Source organism: Hippocampus comes, unplaced genomic scaffold (genome assembly GCF_001891065.2).
Source record: "Hippocampus comes isolate QL1 unplaced genomic scaffold, H_comes_QL1_v1.1 scaffold51, whole genome shotgun sequence".
Classification (NCBI taxonomy): domain Eukaryota; kingdom Metazoa; phylum Chordata; class Actinopteri; order Syngnathiformes; family Syngnathidae; genus Hippocampus; species Hippocampus comes.
The window spans coordinates 3,398,537-3,420,782 of NW_017805497.1; the positions used below are offsets into that span (position 1 = coordinate 3,398,537).

Genomic DNA, 22,246 nt, shown 5'->3' on the forward strand with positions numbered 1-22,246 from the left:
AAGCATGCTGATGAAGAGCAGATGCTACTGAGGCAATCCTTCCAGTACAACATCACAATTATGAGAGCGCCACCCATCCTCATAACAGCGTAGATAGATGATTATATTACTATACCACTGTCTTGAAATGAACGTTTGCCACCAGCCAAAGGATGTTTTCAACACTTACATTAAATATTATAGAATTGTATTGAATGGAAGAGAAGGGGTGTGGGCGAAACATCTTTCATCGTATCAAAATCGAGATATGCACATTCAAAGTGTTAATTTTGGAACGAGGACGATATCATTCGCGTGACCTTGCCACGCATGTGTTGCATATAAACCTCAGGTCAGCCACCACATCCTCCTTTCAAGTATGGTGATGATTGACAGTTAAAACCGACCAATGGCAATCTTGTTGCCGAGGATGAGAGAGGCACACATGCAGAGTAAGCGATTGACACACACAGCCGCTGCTGTCCAGTGAGCACACACACGCACGCACGCACGCACGCACGCACGCACGCACGCACGCACACACACACACACACACACACACACACACACACACACACACAAGAAATGCACTTCTGTGCTCGCTCTCAGGTATATATGGATGGTACACATGTGTTTTACAATATTACGTCACCATATTTATAATTTCTAAATTACCATTGGATAAAATAGCAAAGCTTGTTATAAAAATGTGTGAGCAGTCCGCGTGTCGCCTCCCCAATGGGAGTGAGCCTCGCCTCAATGTATCCACACTTTCCTCATGATTATTGCCCACATCCTATTTCTGTCGTAACACGCGTTTTCGTTGACTACCACCCCCTTTTAGTGGATTGATAAAAAGTCCGACAATGCGACATATTGTATGGGGAGGCTCGTAACCTGATCCAGGCTGGCAGGACTAAACTTTTTACACATGGTGGCTGATAATAAATCCAGATTTTTAAGAACTACCAGGCACCGATGTGACCTGATCTTTTGAGACACATCATGCATAAGAAGCGAAGACGTCAAATTTAGTGCCTCTCCGCCTGCTGACAAGTTCCGGTGAATTAAGCAATATTTAACAAATCTTAACGACTCCATTTGTGTACAAAATCAAACAAGGCAAAGTGAGGAATGGTTTTGGTTTGCTGTTTTTGTTTCATTTATGTTAAATAAGGTGGGGCGAGGCAAGGATGGAAGAGAAAGTCACATTATCAAATGATTATCATTATCTAAACATCCTAGGAGGTCCCTTTGTGAGCAAAAGTGGGGCTGAGACAGATGAAGGCCAATCGGAACCCAAGGCTGTTTTAAGGAAGATTGGGGTTTGATGACAGCATTCGCCTTTACCTGATGTCACTGGGGAAGTGACTTTATGAACAACACTGATGGAGGGAAGGTTAGTACAGTGGATTTATACCACTGTTGCTAAATAGATGATGGAATGAGCAAATCTGCCTTGTCTTGAAGAATATGCCTTACGTTGTGGCTCAACCAATGTGATAGAATCTCTTCAATAGGCAGGAGCCAGATTGCTTCTTCTAACATATCAACATCCGTTGAGAATTCAAGATGATTCAAGTTCTGCGCCTCGCTGCACAAGGTTGGCGGTGGTTTGGCACCGTGCTCCACTTGACTAATTAAAGTCTAAACCGTGCACGTATAATTACAGATGGGAGCTGCCATTCAGCTGGCTCCAGAATGAATGCTGGACTTACAGTCAAGTCAGACATCCACATTTTCTATCAGTGCCGTTATTGAGTCACTCTGGGAGCAGGCACGAGACAATGAATTTGTGGCTGTGCGTTAATGAGAAACACACTGAAAGCAAAAATAGAGATAAAGCAACACAGACACCGAAGGGGATGAACAAAAAAAAGACACCCTATGGCGTATGAATGTGATTTATGAAGCTATATTTAGACCACGCTATACTGCTTTAGACCCATAACCATGGGCCCATGAAAAGTACAGTATAAAATCTCATAACCTATCTTACAGGAAGCATGATGCATGGAATGGAATGTTAAAAGCACAAGTCAAAGAATAAAATATCATCACTTTGATCGGCAGCTAATTATAACAACATAAGAAGAAAAAAGAACCACACTATAAGTCCTCCTGAGGTGAAAGAGAATTAGTCGACCATTGAGCACGTCCGGCCAAATTTCCACACGCTTATTTCACGTCATTGCTGAAAGTAAGCGAGGAAGAGAACACTGCGACACCTACAGAGTCAAATGAGCAAAGACAGAAACACCTTGTAGAAGCTGAACAATGCCCGAGTACATGCTAACATCAACATGAGACTCTTGCAGAACAGAACAGCCCACCCCCACTGTGTGGCTCAGTGACAGAAAGTCATGTCCACAAGCTGTCAACCTTCCACACAAAAGCCCGCGGCAAATACTGACATAATCAGTTAAATGTCTGTGGAGTGTATGACTCTTGATGAGCTTCTCCCAGGATATCTTGACCGAGGAGAAACTACTGAACAACGAGGTTAACGGTTCAAAAAGTCCCATCGTGCTTGTTTCCTTTGCATTGAACTTTCACAAACAATCTCAATTTAAGTGCCATTCCAATCACGAAAGTAATATATGTTGTTTTTCAAATGTAATTATGATTTGTGCTGAGCTAAACTACAGTATGTCAAATCTAGTGCCTGACCATCGTTGTTTTTCTCTCCAACTATGCAGATTACAAATGTCCTCAATCAGGGTAATTATTTATGCAGCTACATTATGAGTTACAATTAAATAGTGCGCATGAAAAATCAGCCTGTGTGTGGATGGAAATGCCTGGAGGATTTACAGCATTACATTGCACATGTTTCTCATGCTGCATATCTCCCTCTATAAACTAAATATTACGTAATATAATGCACTCTCTAAACGATTATGTTTCCAACAAACACTAACCAATGTTTGTAACATGTGCAAGTCAATAAAATAGGATCGATTCCCACCCACTACACCCACGACCATTAATTGTCTGGGTGAAAAATGCGCACCACCGCTGAGCTTGCCCAAACACGAAGGATACAATGTTATAAAATATTAGATCACAGTCCTCACATCGAACATTTTACCTTAAAATATCAGCCAAATGGATTCACTTTCAATTGTTTTGGAACCAAGTAATTCTTTGGAATTAGTATGCTGTGAAAGTATTTAACACATGCATTAAGGCCATTCTAAGCGCATAAATAAATGAATGTAACTGTGTAGGGAAGACTGGACCAAATGTGGAGGGCTCTTTTGTGCAGATCTCGCATGTTGGACCATGCCTCATTCTCCATTTTATTTTATTTTTTCTTCACTCCTCAAGATTTACATAACGATTACATATAACACCCATTAATAATGCAAGAAAGACAGCCTTGCATACAATATTTAAGCAAAATGGCTCAAATTAATAGTGTGTCAACAGGTCATCTGAATTTCACTTCTTTCAAGAGCTGATTACATTACCTGCATTACTCGAGCTGATTGCAGTACTTGAGCTGGTGCTGCGGTAACATTTCGTTCAAATTCAAACATTGACGTCCTTTTCTTGCAAGCCCGTCCTTTGCACCCATCCGCTTGAAGAAAGAATGATCCTTGTTTACATTTGAACCCCGAAGCACCAATATGATATGCGTGTGGGGAGAATACATCATTCATTTCTCTCTTTGATATCAACGTATGGCCTTGAGCTTTTGCGTGGCTGACAAAAGATGAAGTTCACGGGGTTGATCCCATCACAATGCACACACACACACACACACACACACACACACACACACACACACACACACACACACATCTCAGAAATACTGCCAAAATGTGCTCTGAGGTTCTCGCTTAAGCTGCAAAGAAACACAGATTTCCAAACTAGTACGTGGATTTGAGTGCTTACAATTGGCCCATTGACAAAGGTGAAGGAATGTCAGAATCAGAACGGAACCCTCTTTCGTGACTTGACAAACAACATACATCCGTTAAATGTGTCTCCTCATGTGTCATGCTGGTCAGTCCTGCAGTAAATCCTCCCTGAACGAGCATGATGATGTTCGAGTTTTATTGGAGCACTTTGAGAGAGGTGCTGACTTATTTTAACAGTGTGTCCTGAACCTGCAAGGCTGTTGAAATGTACTGTTATGCTAACATTTTATTACCTTCGGTTCATTTTACTGCATGACCTTTTTAAGGGGGCTCACTTCTAGGCAAGGCCATTTGACTACATTTACGTGATCGGTGAAAGGGAACTGTATTTAACGATTATTTATACTCTATATTTGTTTAGAAAGTCAGAAAAAAAGGAATGGCAAATTTGTAAGTTCCATTCCAAAAAAAAAAAGTTAAGTTACTTATTTATCACGCCTAAATGTCTCAGATCAATCCAATTTTAAGATGTGAGTAAGATAACCCAAGTTAACATAAAATGCAGTTTGAAAATGACTTTATTTATCCATGCATTTATTTTCCCTTTGAAAGAGAAATCTATGAGCAAAATGATATCATGTTAAAAGTTTCATTAATTTGGGCATGTCTAGACATTCTGGAGTGTATTCAGCGCCGCCAAATGTCCGTGTGCAAGAGTGTCAGCCGTTTCGGGCGGAGGGCTTTTTGAAGCCCACAGTAATCACATTATAGCAAGGGTGCGAACAGATGTAAGGAGGCTAGACTGGGCTTGGAAGTGGGAGTAAACAGTTTAGGAATGAAGTGTTTTAGAACATCAAAAGACGGTTTGGGAACTGGTAATAAGTGTCGCGCCCTGGCGAACATTTGTCATCGGCAAAGTCTGCGATTTGCTTATTCGTGGCAGACCAGACATGAAGGTGTCAGTGTATCTGTGGTTCAAAGCTTGACAAAAGTAATGAAATCACCAGCGAGGGGCCGGACTGGGGGCGTGGTATGCAAATATCGGGGGCAGTGTTTGTCTTGTATTTTTCATGTGTAAACAATAAACGTTCGATGAGGAGCATGAGGAATTTCGAGTGTGATTGCGGAGCAACTGCCGTCGTTCGCTCTGGGAAATTGTGCTTCCGCCGACTGCAAAGACAATCTTCCCTGTGTGTCGAGTCTTTTGTTTAACTTTGTCTGTGACTTTGTCACCCTTACACAAATAAAATAAGTGTATGCGAAAAAAACAAAACAAAACAAAACTGAAATCATGAAAGGAGCAAATGCTTCTTTACGGCACTCTATATAATTAGTCCAACAAAAATGATTATTTTTAAACATAACCCTGAATTGCTTTGAAGGAAATAAAACAAAATATGGCCGGCAGAAAAACTGTCAAGCGGGAGGCCATACTAAAGGAGGCCATATTAAACCCATTTGAATGAAACTGACTGACATTTTGATATTCTGCTTCAAAGAGAGAGACTCAATCCACCATGTAACGGTTGTAGTCGGGAGGCCCATTTTGCCCAAATTGTTTCAAGATGTTACATTGATCGTCAATTCTGCACAATTTGGAAAAAAAAATTATAATAATCAAATGTATTTCTCCAAAGTAACAGACAGATCTCTCTTTTCACTTCCATGAAATGTTGCTTTTAGTAGATGTGCATATTATTAATTTGACAATATGAAGCCACGACTGGAAATATTTTCAGCCACTTTCCAAATACAGTATTGTATCAAGGATGCACTAGTTCCCTTACCTATGCCTTGCTGGTAAAGTATGACACAAGCCTTTGCGGCAAGCATCTAAGTCAGCTATACTGCAGCACCGCAACTGTGAACAATATGCATCATAGTAAGTGCTATCTTTAGCCAGCACATCTCCCCATAAGGGAGTCAACAAAATCCCATTTCCCATGATCAATCATCTGCTCCTAAATTAAAGTGTGAATTATAGCTTTTATTCATTTTTATGGATCACTCCCAATCCTCTCGTCTCCGATGAAACAGAGATGAAAAAAATAAGTACGGTAATTTGCCAAACAGGTTTTTCCAGCATGCCACCATGAGTAGAGCAAAGGATAATTAGGGTCTAGTTAGAGGAGAAAATACAGCAAAGGATTGAATTTTAGCCGGAGTCAAATTTCTTCTTGAGCTCCTCGGTTTTAACGTGGCAGCCACTCTTCTTCTTCATCCTTCGAGCTCTCTGAAGGTTACTACTAAAGCAAATCTGATTGAAAGCAATAGCCATTTGAACAAGCATGAAACAAATCACAAACAATCTTATTCGTGATATACAGTATCAGTGAATGAGTATAGCTCCATGATAACAGCTACAATATCAACTACTGTGTGTGTTTTTCCCAGGAGCATACCAACATCATCGGTAGAGATCTCATCAAAGACATGGAAATGTTCGTCTCCTTTCCTCAATCCCTTCTTGGTTGTTCCCATGTCTGCTATGTTCTTGCTTTGGAGGGTATGCTATTTAGGGCTGCAGCTGTCAAATATTTTGGTCATGGATATCCTTCTGAAAATTCAATTGAATAATCAGGTATTTGTATCAAAATAAAAAAGATATAGCTTGGCCATCACTTAACGCTGGCAACAGGTGCCATCCAATACCGTGCCAGCATAATTAATTTGTTTTTTTTAGCTCCCTTAATTACCAATTGAATGTTATTTCAGGATGCCGTTGTGGTGTTGAAGTCGGTAGCAACAGTTTATGACAGCAATTAAAAAAAAAAAAAAAAAAGGCCCAAACAGAGTCTACATAGTCGAGTCAAGTCAGTCGTTATGCCGTGACACGCTGCCAGTAACATCTTCAAATTAAGAGTACCAAGGCATTGATGTCCAAATATTATTTGGTGAGATTGATTTTTAAATTGGCCTTGCCACGTTAGCGGTGTGTTACTGTCATGTACAGCATAAACTATTGTTGCTGCAGTTAGCTTGACTTCCTCTTCCTGACAGTGTACACGTAAATAAGTGGGCACCCAAGGCATAAAAAAAATGCCTTTAGCATTTTTTTTTTAACCGAGTTACCCAGATTACTCGAGGACTCATTTCAGCCCTCATGCTAGTATTGACCAAATGGTTCTAGTCCCAGAATATCATATCTCACATCCATCCAGCCCCGCAAAGCCAGTGCCATTCAACATTAAACAGTGTGTTGCAATGCATGTTGCTCTTCTCAAAGGGAACATATTGAAGCTTTTTTTTTCCTGGACACATGTACACATGGTTTGGCCTTGAGTACCTGCCTTACACACCAAATGTGAATTACCTCCCCACCTACAAGGTGGAGGCTAGGCTGGACAAAGTTTCTCCATATCATCCAGACTGCTTTTCTTATTGCAAATGAGCATCAAGGGTTTCCCATTCCTTCCTGGGTGTGCTTTCGCTAATGATCTCGATGCAGACAGAGTCCCTTCACATCATGATGATACACACACACACACACACACACACACACACACACACGCATATCAAATCAGTGTAAAGAGATCAAATTTGTGTGGTGTATTGTTTATCAAAGCAACTCACATCAAGCTGTGCACATCCCAGCAGAGCTTCACATGAATTACTTTTTATTTTTCTTCTGAGAGGAAAGGTTAGTATAAAACACAGACAGGTTCTCGTTCTTAATTATGCACTTTGTTGGAAAAGGCTTTGGTCATGAAGGGAAACAATGATGACAGGTCTCCTTAATGCATTTCCTTAACTCTTCCTTAACGCAATAGCCTCTGCTGTAACCACCACCCGTTTTGCTCCTGGAATGAAAGCTAAATATTTGCTAGAGCTCTTTATGAGGCAACAAATCATACGGGTAACAAAACTGGATTATCATAATGTAGCATGTCTACATGGCTTATGTGGCAAAAGAGCTATGCGATTGCTTTAGAAACTTTTGGATGATGCTTTCACCATTTTTTTAATTGTAATTTTATTGTCTTGTTATTTGATGTATCATTTTATTATAATTATTTATGATGACAGTGAAATGACAACAAAAAAATCTAAAGTTCAGCTTTAAATTCTTTCAGATTTTTTTTTCATTTATTATTTTTTTCTTTTTTTTCTCCCAGAAAATGTGTTTTCCCTGATGAATTAAACAAAACTGGATTTAAGAGTTCCTGGGTCCAACTGTTACAATCACAAAACATTGAACTGTACAGACGTTTGTTTTTCAGATTTGAATTAAAGCTGTCATTGAGCTATTCATAAAGGAGACATATTAAGCATTTTCTTCAAAATGTAAAATTGTTCACAGGGGCCAGCCGGTACTACTTAAACAGCCCACAGTTTGAAGAGAAAAATGAAGTAAAAGCAGCATTTGCATTCATGCGTTAAGTCAGTGCCTGCCCATCGCACTCCAGAGAACCATCTCTTTGTATACAACCCATTAAAAAGTCAATTGTCCATAATATGTCCCCTTTAAGGGCAACACAATTGAAATAATAAGTTAACCACTCCAAAATCAATTTGAGAAAGCAACAAAAGTCCCTAAACATTTAACTTTAATGATGAGCGCCTGGCAAAAGTGTGTTGCAGAGACGCCACTTTGATAATTAACAATAGCTACCCAATAGCTAAACTTACCTCTGTTGACGTAATTTAAATACCTGAAAATATTTGTTCATGTCCAAATTATATGAACATTAAAATTTGAAGAGTGTATTAGAAGTTAAATTCAAGAGTTGACCACTTTATAGGTTGTGGTAGTCCTGCGTGAAATTATAGTGGGAAGAGGAGGGTGGTTCTTGCTAAAATTGTTCACGTAACATGCGAATCTCATATGTCCAAATATGGTCACATTTATATATGTATTGTTTTCACAAATTGATACTATAGGTCTCATGATTATTATTTTGACGCAGTGGTGGAAATAGCTGGACAAAAATCTATTGGCGCTCTTGAATGCCTCTTATGTCTGCTTCTTCATTACTTGTTCTGTGGAAGCGGTGTGGACTATTTGTCATCCTTATTAAAATGTTTTGGATGTTTTGGGATGTTTTTTAGGCAATAATGAGTGAAAATAGTGAGGTTAGATGCATTTACTGTCAGTCGGCGTGTTTTGTTCAAATCCTGTGAGCCTTGGAGCTAAGTCTCAATGCAGATGAATGTTCACCTAGTACACAGGCTTAGTCGGGTCATTGTTTTATGGATTACAACAGTGATTGCTTCAGCCACTTTTCAAAAGAGTTTGGGAAGATGGCAGAAAGCAGACGTTTGCTCTTGTGATGTATTAAAAGGCTTTTTGCACAATGGGGGCTCAGCATGACTACAAACTTTGATCTGTAGGGATGTCCCAAGCTCTGTGTTTGTAACATTTTAATCAATGACAGCGGGATTTGTGTGTTTTTTCTTTTGTTTTGTTTTGTTTAGTTTTTTTTGTGAACATACATTTTGAGTCTGCTGTGTTGATGTGAGTACACACACAATAACAACAAAGGGTATAACACAACATGAATCAAGTGATAATTGGGAACGAGAGCAAGCTGCAGTTGTTTTTTTGTTTTGTTTTGTTTTGTTTTTCCTTGACACTATGGATGGTATGAGGATTCCACCTGACAGCGAAGATGTTCTGGAGTGAAAACGTGCTGAATGTAAAAAAAACGACCCTCTCCCCCATTTGTTTTTAGCAATGAAACTTACATTTGTATTTGATATGTATTGGATTCCAACATGCAATTTGTATCCATAATGTATATATATATGTAGCATATATAGTGGATGTTAACATAATAAATATATTTTGCAGGGATAAATCACTGAAACCAAGGTGGTTGGACAAAGTCAAATTTTTTCTCCTAAGTGAGCTTCTTGTGTGTAGTTGCAACAGACTGTATCTAGGGCAGACGAGAGAAGTACTTGTACGTGCACGTTAGCTTTAGACACAAAAAGACACGTATCCATGCACGGTTTGTTAAAAAAAAAAAAAATGCCCAAGGCTCACTTATATAGTGGCAAACAGGCTTGCAAGATAAGGGGAGATAAGGGGAAAGAGAGAGAGAGAGAGAGAAAGAGAGAGAGAGAGAGAGAGAGAGAGAGAGAGAGAGAGAGAGAGAGAGAGAGAGAGAGAGAGAGAGAGAGAGAGAGAGAGAGAGAGAGAGAGAGAGAAAAAGAAGAAGAGAGGAATGGGTGGGGGAGAGAGATAATAAAAGAGGTATTGAAATCAAGCCTAGAGATACAGATTTGTTTAGGCTGGGATGACCCAAATGGTGTGGATGGTTTGCTCCACAGCAGACAAAAAGCAATCATTGTTCTAGCACGAAGGTGGATTAGTAAGGTTTACCAGGAATCTTATCACTCTTCCATAATGTGATGTCTGGTATTAGCTTAATGCAAGGAATGATTAGAAATACTTCAGCATAGAATTGTAGAGGCTAATGACATAATTATTATTATGAGTTGTCACAAGCATGCTGTATGTCGGCCTTGTCTCACTCATTTAGGTACACCAGCGGTATGGTCAGATTGATTGTTTGTTTGTTTTTTTTTTAAATTATTATTCATTACATCCATATGAAAAAAATAACAAGTCTGACGAATTTTTAATTCACACGCATCCATAGTAGTGATCAGTTATTTACATAAAAATGCACACCCAACATACAAAGATGAGAATGATGAGAAACGGTTTGGTACTGTACAGTATGATTGTTTCACTGCCACTCTCTTGACTGCCACCTGCTGTTCATGCCAATCATCCCTAATTTATTATACAGCTCAGGATATTATTAAAGTACATTAAAATACACAATAAATTATTATTTAAGTGGACTTACTGTCGTTACAGTATAAATAGGCGACAACCAAGTAGAGCCATTCAAGTCAGTCGGTTTTTAGTTATTTTTGTTGAATTTGTAAACAAATGCATACATTTCAAAACCCTCAACATCAAGTGTTGTGACTGGGTTTGTGTCCTTCATGAGGTCGGTTGCTATGGTCTTTTATTTGTTGCAGGGTTGGACGTGGACTTTAATTATTTAACCTTTCGTTGCTTAGTGATACATCGCCAGAACGCCTCTTTTTCTCTTGTGCCTCTTCATCAGGCGCTTCACGGCTGCTGCATCTTGCCTGTTCTTGTTCCTGTGGTTATGCCTTTCACTACCTTCAACCATACACTCCTTCCCACAACCTCCGCTCCTCAAAGACAAACCTCCCTGCCATCCCCGTGACCAGGCCCAGAACCTGAGGAGACCGAGCCTTCTCTGCCGCCGCCCCCACCCCTCTGGAACACTCTACCACAACACATCCGCAACTGGACTGACCTCCAGTCCTTCAAATCATTTCTTAAAACTCACCTGTTCCGCAATGCTGTTAACACCTTTTAATCTCTTTTACCTATTTCTGCTTCGTTTTCCTTCTTCTAAATGTGTTTGTTTGAAATTATGTATGTTTGGCTTTAACGTGTACATTTTATCCCATGTTTTAAACTCTTGTTAAGTGTCTTTGAGTACGATGAAAAGTGCTTTCATAATTAAATGTATTATTATTATTACTTCTTGGTTGATTCTGGTTTGTACATTTACTTTGCTGCTTTCATGTTTGTTCTGCTTCTGGGTGCAATTTATGTTCCTTACACCACATCAACATCATGAAACAATCGAAAACAAGCACTTGAAAAGACCAATGATTTTAGGGTGAGGAGGTTATACAACCAGATGTCTTGTTTCTCAAATGTTTTGGACTAAAATTGGTCAAAATCGGTGGTCTTTTTCTTTTACGTATTTTGATAAGGGCTCTTATAACCATACCAAAATGAAAAAAAAGATATGAAGCATGCATTCTTACTGGACCAAAGAAGAATCAGTTAGGATAAACTTTTTTCTTGCACCCTCCTGGCACCCAAAAAGAGCTGATTTCTCGCTAGCAATCACCTATGACCCAGAAAAGTCTGGAACCAGGCACTGAACCATGTGTCATTTCGAATTCCCTTAAGACACAGATGTGCATTCTACTTTGTAAAGCAAAGATTCCATTTGCGATGAACTCTACAATGAATGTCTGTTTGGACTTTAACAGAGAATTTGTATTAAATGACAAATGAACGTTGGTCACCATGAATCCTTTCCGTTCTCTGTGTCCCCGCCGACACACACACAAACACAAGGCACGTATTGATGGAAATGTATGATGTCGTGTAATGTGTTCTTTATCATATTGATTCAGTGAACACAAGGAAAGGGGGATAATAATGAAATCGGAATAAAATAGCAAATCGATAAAGAACAACTTTTTCCTGCTAATGTGATGGTCACAGCCCTGCTTGTGGTATAAACAAAGGGAGATGATAAAACATGATCCACATCCGGTGTTTTCTCTCTCTGTGGCTCGCCATCACCTGCTTTCCTGAAATCTGCTGCGGTCCTCAAGATTGGCGGCGAATGGCTGCCACACCTTCGGCCACCTTATTGCCTCTTGAGAGACGTGTGCATGGAAGCTCCTTTGAAGAACTCAGCGTTCTCTGCCAACCAGACACGCGGAGTCCTAACATTATAAGTAGACGCACCTCGCCCCTGCAGTGAGTAGTTCGACAAAACACTAGTCAGAATCACAGAACAATTCCTGGACCAATTTTCTTCTACCATCGTCGCCAAGAGGGAGATGTCACAGGTGCTTTTAACAGACACAGCAGCATGATTAAACTCCGGCATTTCATCCACGCTCTCTCTGCAACTCATCGATCCAAGATGCAAACGGTACCTCTCTTCTGGGTGTCAAATCGAATTATCATTATAAAGGGAGGGTTGATGCATCAGAAACCGGGGACGTCTAAATCTAATCTAATTAGCGCGAAATTTACCCATTTTCTTTGAGCCACCTTCTTATACCAAGCCCATTATATATATATATATATATATATATATATATATATATATATATACACACACACACACACAGGTATATACACACACTTTATGTAAGACATAAATGTCTTATGTAAGGAACTGGACTGTGTGCTTCATATGGCATGAATACCTGTAAATTCAGTTACTGTGAGCAGGTAATGAACCTTCCCTCAGGGACCACTTACAAAGATTTTTTTTTTTCCCCCTTTACGAATTAATTTAAAACAGGTGGTGTCTTATTATGTATTTAAACTGTAAGACTGGAAGAAGACTGCTGAAAGTTTGATTTCTTTCTTTTTAATTTAATAATTACACTTTATTTAATGACTCATTTAAGCTACAGGAGAATGTCAAAATTCACCCACCCCCCCCACGCACACACACACAAATCTCAAAATTCATTTTCCTTTGATTTTTTTCCCCCGGTGATTTAACTTTTTTTTTTTTTTTAAAAGTGTCGTACCCATTTCCACACATGCGATGCAACATGACACATCAATATATTACAGCAATTTCACCAAAAGTGTTGACATCGCCAAGAAGAGAACATGAGTAAATTTCAATCAAAATAGCTGTCTAAATTGTACTGGCATGCATCAAATGTGTGTCAAGTTATTTGATCGCCTTCCTCAGAAATAGGAGCCCCAATATGAAAACATCTTTTTTGAAAAGATGTCATTTAATAGATTCAAAGTTCTTTACAAGAGGTACCATTGTCAAAGCCTGTAATCCTTCCAAAAGATGACATATGAAAGGAGCTAATTAGTCAGCCTGTACAATTTGTTCGTCACAAAGGGCCTTGGGGCTTTCTTAAATATGTTCATGGACTACAGCTGAAGAGATATTGCACGTAGATGAGCTACAGAAAATAACCGATAGTTCAGTCTTCTCTCAGCAGATCCTGGCAGCATTGGGCTGAGTGTGATTCATCTTGAGGTGCACGTAGAGAAAGAAAACAAAACAAAACAAAAAAACAGTAGGATAATATAATTCAGGGCAGCTCAAATATGTAACAAATGGCATAGAATGCAGATATGTCCTAATGGGCATATGGTGGTGGGCATGCCAGTGCATGTGAAAAAGACATAGCAGGGGAAGCAAAAGCCAGCAAGGAGTTTCCTTTATCTGCTCATACAATAAACATCAATGTGGAAATCTAACGGTAGCAATTTAGTGCGATGTGACGACAATATTATGAAAATATTAGATTGTATTTTTTGAAGTGCAACATTAAAGGAGAAAGAAAAGTGAAGCATCAGTTGAGAATCACATCCAGTAATACAGTGTTAGAAACATTTAAATTCCAGTTAGATTTGTTAAATGTGTTGTTTAGTTCGTGTGCTTTGCACTTGAAAAATGCGACTTAAAATATCGCTGGCAATAGAAAGGTATCATGATACACATTTTTGGTTAAAAAGGTGGTTCAAAAAGTTTTATATGAGTCAAGGGAATATTTTACATGCCATATTTTATCAAAACCTCCATTCACCACAGCCCTGACTTTGCTTCAATTCTGAGTAGGTATGAAAGCACCAGGGGAGGTTTCAGGTTGTATGATGAAATTGAACTGGATGGTGACTCGAGTTTCACAGTGGGTGCTGGAATGAAGCTATCATTGTAAAAAGAATCGGTTTTCCACGATCATGAGTTCCTGTTCTGCACCATTCCCTTCAGAGGTGCTTATATAAAATCCCAATCCTCCTGACCTTGCCCTTAACTTGTGAAGAGAGGAGGAGGTTGACAAGATATGCTTCTAAAACCCTCACTCTACCTGTGATTCCACAAATGTTTTCATTTTATTTAATTTCGAAATAAGATCCAAGTCATGCTCGTTTTCGATGTTTGTATATTTGGGTTGTTCAAAATGGCATACAAAATTGAACACGGTGAGTGTGTAATCAAACGAATTTCATCTAAACGTTGCTTTGTTTTTTCATTATAAATTGCAGTTATTCTTGGTCAGGCTATATATGCCTAAAGCGTCTTTACAAATGGGACGATGACAAATTCATATTGTCTGTGAGTATGCAAGGCAAGGCCCCAAAAGCTGTTTTTAATCCCCTACTGCAGCCTGCCCCTGTGGTCCCAGTACTCTTGTCAACCTAAATGGAACAGGTAAAGCACTGAAGCCTTGTGGGGCAGGCCTCACACCTCGCTGAAACCTGACTTTAAATTGGCTTCTTCTCCCGCTGTTCCACACCAGTAATTACATTCCCCAGCCAACAACAGGAGAAATGAATGTAGATAAATAAACGTCTGAGGGGCAGAGTTGTAGCTATTTGCATCAAAGTTTTTCTTCTTTAGTAAAGACGTACGGAAATCTACGGTGTACAGTTTCGGTATAGCAGGCTCAGTCAATCAGCATGGGGGCAATAACTGCCTTCTCTACAACACAAATCACTATACATGATGCTGATGGTCTAGTGGTACATTTGCCTGACTTGTGTTCGGAAAGCGTGGAATCGAGTCCCACTCAGTGACAGTATGAATGTAAGTGTGAATGGTTGTGCGTGTCTGTCTGTGCCCTACGACTGACAGGCAGCCAGTTCAGGTTATGGTCTGCCTTTTGCCCGTAGTCAGCACCCTCCTGCGACCTGCTCAGGAGAAGTGGTGTTGAAAATGGATGGATGGATGAAATCTAATCAGTGATGTATTTCCACATTGCGTCATTGACTATGAATGAAGCATCTTTTAAACACTTTAGAAAAACTGAACACGTAAAATTAAACATTTTTTGACACACTAATGATATTCTTCTTTATATCAAGGACTTAACAACATCTTAGGGCACCAAAGTAGTTGTTTTTTTATTTCATCCTTGCATTGTGTTTTACAACAGTAGTACTTAACAGTATTTATAATTCCACATGTGCCACTAAAAACAGAAATGCGTGAAGACTTCCATGCCAAAAAGCAAAGAGGGTCATGAGCGCCTCAGTGAATGGGAGCAACATGCATGGAATTGCCCTACAATAAACATGGCAGGTCTTTCCCCAAAATTATCTGGGTTAATCTTAAAACCCCACCAACTCACAAAACAGGAAAAGCACTTCAGAAAAATGAAAAGGTGGATAAATATGATACTGATGCGTCATCAATCTCTCGAGATTCAAATGTGTCTACGTCTGATGGGGTACACTGAATCGTCATGTAACTACTCAGGTCATAAACAGAGAGCAGGAAGGCAGCTCCAGAAAATTGAATCGATTTGCGGATGCTAACGACGCATGTGCTATACCAAGAAATGGAAATACACTCTCCAGATGGATCTAAATGCTTTCATCTCTATGCGCTTAAAGTTTTGGTTCAGTCTGTAGCCCGAAAGGAAAACAGGAAGCCAGATAATCATGTTTTAATCTGCTTTGTGTCCACATGTCAGCAGAAAGTACTCTTCATATTCGTGCGTGTTGCATATTATCAAGCACCAAAGCTTCAAGCCAGTAATTCAGTAAAATTGAAAAAGCCTGAAGAGAAAATATGGCAGGATACTGCGAAGATTCCGAATGGGTGGGAAATGCTCTGCCAATTTAAACCCCACTACAACAATCATCAGGTGACAGTTATGATTTTACTTACAATATTGAAAATAGATTAATTATTCGCTCATAATTCTAAGCCAGATGACTTCGGACGTAATTAAGCATTGAGAAAGTGTTGACCATCACACTGGAGTAACGGTTAATGAAACATCTACGCACATTTAATATGGGCATTACTTTAAGCATGAATAAAAACAAAAAAAAAATGAATGTCTGATTCGTCTGTGTCAAATAAATAAGTATACGGCTAAGGCCATCTGCTGTACATACACTTGCCGTTTTTTTGTAAATTTGACATTTGGCCCAGCTCCTCGTACAACTATCGATGTGGAACATGCTGGACTCTCCTCCTTTGCACTCTCTGCTAAGCCCTCAGGATCACATTGTTGTTAGATTGTTCAGAGGTGTCACCTCTCATCTCGTCTGCTTCCTCAATATCAAGACAAAAGTCAACGTCTGGTCAAAGGCTTAAGTATAGTGCAAATTTTAAAAAAAAAAAAAGTTTGCTTAGGAAACCAAGCACTAATGTGATTTCAGAAAACATAATGTACTTTGGGTGGATTTTAGACAAAAAGTCTAAGGGACAGCACGGGGGGAGCACAGGCAAAGTAATACCATTTGATAAGGCTTGTGTGCTTTTGTTTTTGTTCATATGATCTGTACTCTGACTCTTTACCTGGAAGTACTATCGTCATAAAGAAGTGTGTGAATATCGAAATTGTGAGGTGTGTCAGAGCAGTTTCAGGACTTGTGTCACAGAAGATTCAAATCTAAACTCCCAGGTCTTACCCTTCACTGGAATTGCCCTGGAGTATTTAATTGTAACTTCAGCTATCTGCTGCCATTGAACTTTTGTCGACAAACTGTTATATACATTTCATCTGTGTCAGGTCGTCAAAGTAACGAGCAGCGTAAATCACGTGAAGAACATTGAAACCAGACTTCCAAAAGAGAGGCATCACCAATCATGAGTCATGCGTATGTGTACAACCCCCGGGGGAACAAATGTCAGAGCCTTCAGTGGAAACCAAGGGCGGCCAGGTCAAAGAAAGCAAGACGGTCCGATTCTAAAGTCAAAGTCATGGTAATCGCATTCCTGAATGTGAGGGGCATCAAAGGGCCAGACAATCAACCAGCACATCAACAAAGAGATCGTGTGGTGTTTGCTTTGTTCAGGGCACAAGAAGAAGTGAAAATGGTGGCTGGGCAGCTTCACCATGACAACAGGCTTGCTCACAATGCCCTGAGCGTGTGGAATTTTCTCACCGAGAAGAACCTCGCCCCTCAATTTGTGAGACTTCCATGACGATCATATTACATTTTATGACCAATGTATGCAGAAAACTGAGGCAAATTGTCAAGAGTTTACTTTTTTTTTCCCCCTTGAAACGGGAAATTCTGGAATTTCATAAATGAAATTACAACCTATCTGACACCAAAACGAAAGTCACACAGTTTGTGTGCCCATCACACTGAGGGATTATTAAAGGACAAGAAAATGGGGGATTCACCAAACACGTGTCCAAAAGCCAAAGGATGATGTCATTATATGGGTTTCAACGTCATGTTCAAGTCGGTGTGTAAATGAACAGACCATTCAGCTGCTGAACCTGAATCCAACATTTCATCACGGCACTCTCATGCAAGTATTGCAGCTCATGCAGGTTGGCAGACATTAAGTATTCATATTTGCTGACATTCAATGCAATAGTTTATGTAGTATGCTTTAAGTCAGGAAGTGTAATCATGAACCCCAATTAGTTAACATACTTTCGTTTAACAAAGTAAACCGGGATGTGTGACCTTTTGATTTATCATCTTATTAGGAGATATAAGATAGGCTTGCTGTAAATACAGAATGAATATGATTACATGTTAGTGTACTTGGATGTAAATTAACAGGAAATATGGGTTAGTTATGTACAGTATGAAAGCAAGCCATTAAAGGGGAAGTCAAGTCAAAAATGTTCTCTTTAAAATAAAAAGTTCCATGCACCCCCACTAGTCTAAACATGATGATGATGATGATGAAAACTGCTTTTGCGGAATGTTAATTAAGCAGCAAAATCCGCCTGTTTTTATCCATTACAGGGGGTGGCCATTTTACTGCTGGCTTTCGACTGAAAATGATGACACTGTTGCTCAGTGCTCAGGTAACAATCAATGAACCTTTTTCTGAGTTTGGTCATGTGATGTTTGCAAGTGCAGCCCTAATTGGTCGTCACGTGAGCCCACAGCAACTGTTAAGTCATTTTCAGTGGAAAGCAAGCAATAAAATGGCCGCCGCTGGCAAAAGATGAAAACGGGACGATTTTGCTGCTTCGTTGATATTCGACAAACACATTATTAATCAAAATACTGCTGAGTTTAGTGGGGCTCGATAGAAGGTTGTTGTAAAGACAATTTGTGACTTAATTTCCCCTATAAACAAACGTGAGCATCCTGGAATTAACATGTAACTCCTTGATGACGATTGTGTCAAAGCACCGTGTAAATATGTTTTTAAAGGAGCAAAATAAATACATTTAAAGTTTGACAGTTGCAATACTGCAAAATAAATATGAATTATTGGTCACATTATGATCTTATCAAATGCAGTTTAACTTCTAATGCGGTACAACATCATGATGTTACTACGTCAGCAGAGCCATGCCCATCTGTTGTATCATCCCCCGCCCCCCAAAAAAAGGAAAAAAAAAGAGTCAGTCACTTGTCATTTTGGAAACAATCTAAGGGAGAATGCAGGTTTGCTTGTTGCCTGGTTACAGTCTGCTGAAAAAGTCAAGCTGCAAACTCATCAGGGATGCGAAGGTTGTCCACAGACTGGTCAGGCGCTTACTGTATATCAGAGGGCAAAAAAAGCATGCAGGCATAGTTCCAGAACTAGAGTGAAGCCTTTGTGTCTCCTTTTGTTGTGGCGTGTCCCAAAACTAGTTGTAGACCACCTCTAAAAAAAAAAATAAAAAAAATTTTAACTATTCTTCTCAAAACCTTTTTGGAAGCTGCCACAGAGTCATTAATGTCTTCTTAATTTCCTAATTATTGATGCTCTTGTCAGTGTGCATTTTCTTTTGATCACCTCCTACGCTGCTTTGTTTCAGAGTGCAGGCATTAAATCTCAAAACACTTCCCCCGCAATTCATTCCCGGGAAAAAAAAAAAAAAAAAAATAACACTCCTACCTCAAAGTCACCCAGGGAGGTCTTGGACAATGCATGGAAAGAAAAATGACCACATTCATTTTTAAGAGAGAAACTAAATTAGATAATCACATCCCCAATCCCAGACCAGGCGCAACCTGCTGTTTCTGCCCACTCATTTCTGCATCCACGTTTCCTGCAGCAGTAATTGATTCTGCTTGTTGCATGTCGTGAGAGGCCAAACCACACGGGCAGTATGACGTATAACAGGTCCAACAAATAAAATTGTGGACTCTCGATTAAGCCTGCATTGACCGCGAAGGATATTTGACATGAACAAGACATACAGATTAATTGATGAATGATGAATAATCTCTGCATGAATAGAAAACAATGACAGCACATCATTGAGATATCCAAAAACAGTATGTACAAGACCAGCAAACACAATTCAGTTGATTTCACAATACAGCTTGGAATCACGTTTGCCAGATGCATAGGTCTCGTTCAACATTTTATCATCAGCAACCAGAGGGGGAAAACACATTCCATCGTGATTACACAAACATTAAACACACACAGAAAACCACACGAATGGTCTATATGTGGGCTTATAAACCAGTCAGGCCATTGATTTGTCGCTCACCCCTGAGACGGAAAACACCACCGCTAACCAAAATCATGACAATGTGGCCAGGAGACGGTTTCTTTCAATTACAAGACTGATTCTCACAGACTGAATGCAGTGTCTTTTAATAACCTGGTTGGACATACTGAGGAAATCCTAACCTACATAGGTTTCTGTATTGACAGTCTTACTGTGGAAAATCATGTCTGGGTGTTTGGGAAGCCAAAAACCATGGATGAACAGCCAAGTCAAGTCACTCCTCAGAGCTTGCAATACCGTCTTCATGTCTGGGAACAGAGATGTGTACAGTACTGACAGAGCTGAGCTGAAAATAGGGAATTAGGAAAGCCAAATCAGACCACATGCATCAGATTGACAAGTGAGAACCAACTCCTCAACAGCAACTCAAGGCAGTTGTGGCAGGGGTTCAGCAGATCACCAATTTCAGAGGGCAAACAATCACACCTGGAAACCCAACCGTTGTCCGAGCTGAGGAAGTGAATTACATTATTCCCACGCTTTGAACAGCCACCCCAGCAGCCTGCATCCATAGAGTACCGACTACCAACCTCTGATCTTGCAGGTACCAGAGGTGAAACCAGAGGTGCAACGAAAGGTAACATTAGGTTACTTCTGTCGAAAGAGATTCAACTAGTTATTGAATCCGAAGGTTCACAGTTCCAGGAAGACAAAACGTATGCAGTTAGCTTCATACAACCCAAACTCACAGTTTGCTTAGAAAAAAAAAGAAACACGAAAAACAGTGCAACATAAATCAAACACAAATGTGCGAAATATGACTCTCATTCAACTACTTCCTTATAATTTCATTAATTACGTGATTCTTCTTGCCACTGGAAATTTGTTTTATATTTATATTTATATTTCTTTTTAATTCATTTGATTGTGTATTCGATACAAATATGTATTTTATGAAGAAGTGGAATAAAGACAATAGAACATTGCTGTGAATTTCATGGAATTTTAAAGAAAAATGCTCTATTTTGATATATAGGGGACCAAAATGGAAGATATGCTGTTGAACAAAACTGGATCAGTGGACAGATGGTTGAATGGAATATATTGACAGTTGACCACAGCTATTTGTGGGAAATACGGACCAGGGAAGCCTGCGAACAGCAAAAATCGATATAAAATAAAATTGGTACCCATTAAAAGGCATTGGGGGGGGCGGGGGGGGGAAATATAAAAAAAATGCATAGAATATATATATATTCTATGCATTTTTTTTTTTTTGAGCAAATGAATCGGTAATCTGTAATTTGTTCTCCCAAAAATCTTTGGCCTTGAAACATTCATATCTGCCCGGCCCTATCTAGGTATGGAATCATTTCTTTTTGACATGGCTTTAGTTGTTTCTTTTTATCAGCTTTGGTTTTCTCCGTACTCCTTCCCTGGATTAATTGTGCCTGGCATATCATCATTACCAGCCTGTAGACACAGAGTGGGTTTTGTTATGTTTGTTTAGCGCACAATAGAATGGAAGCCAGTGTGTCTGCTGTCAAGTGGTGCATTAGTAGCTCTGAGTAATCACTGTTGTATCGGCACACTTCACTCCTGGCAGTGCCACTCAAAAGAAAAGGAGCCATGAAGAATTGCTGCCTCACATCATTCATCCACTGGCGCTACCCTAACCCTATAATTTCCCACAAGTCTGAGTGGCGCGAGTCTGCAATCTACGATAGCCTTTTGCGATTGTATGCACCAGAGGGTGAGTACAACCACCAAAATGAAATATGCTGTGTTAACCAGATTACCCTAAATGTAAATTACAGTATACCATCCTGGTGGTATGATTATTAAAAGCTTACTTTGTGTGTGTGTGTGTGTGTGTGTGTGTGTGTGTGTGTGTGTGTGTGTGTGTGTGTGTGTTTGGGATAAAAGTGTCAAGCAAGAACGAGGGATACACTCCTGTATGGCAGGGATGATGCCAGACCATCATAAACACATTGGTCTAATTGATCTTTTACTTCCATAATCTTGATCTTTACAGACCATAAGGCAGTGGTCCCCAACCATCGGTCTGCGGACCGGTACCGGGCGACGGCCCAGTTGGTACCAGGCCGCACAGAGACAGACCAAGATCTTTTTGTTTTTGTTTGTTTTTTGTTTTTGCTGGACGTCAGTCAAACACGCCGCCTCCTCCTAAACTACCCAGTCCGTCGATTACCTTCCAAAGGGCAATATAA

At 39.7% G+C, this 22,246-nt stretch overlaps 1 protein-coding gene across 1 annotated transcript in view; it reads right to left on the reverse strand.

Moving 5' to 3' along the window:
• ctnna2 (catenin (cadherin-associated protein), alpha 2) overlaps positions 1-22,246 on the reverse strand; it is a 217,003-nt gene that overhangs the window by 111,053 nt on the left and 83,704 nt on the right. The window lies entirely within an intron of this gene.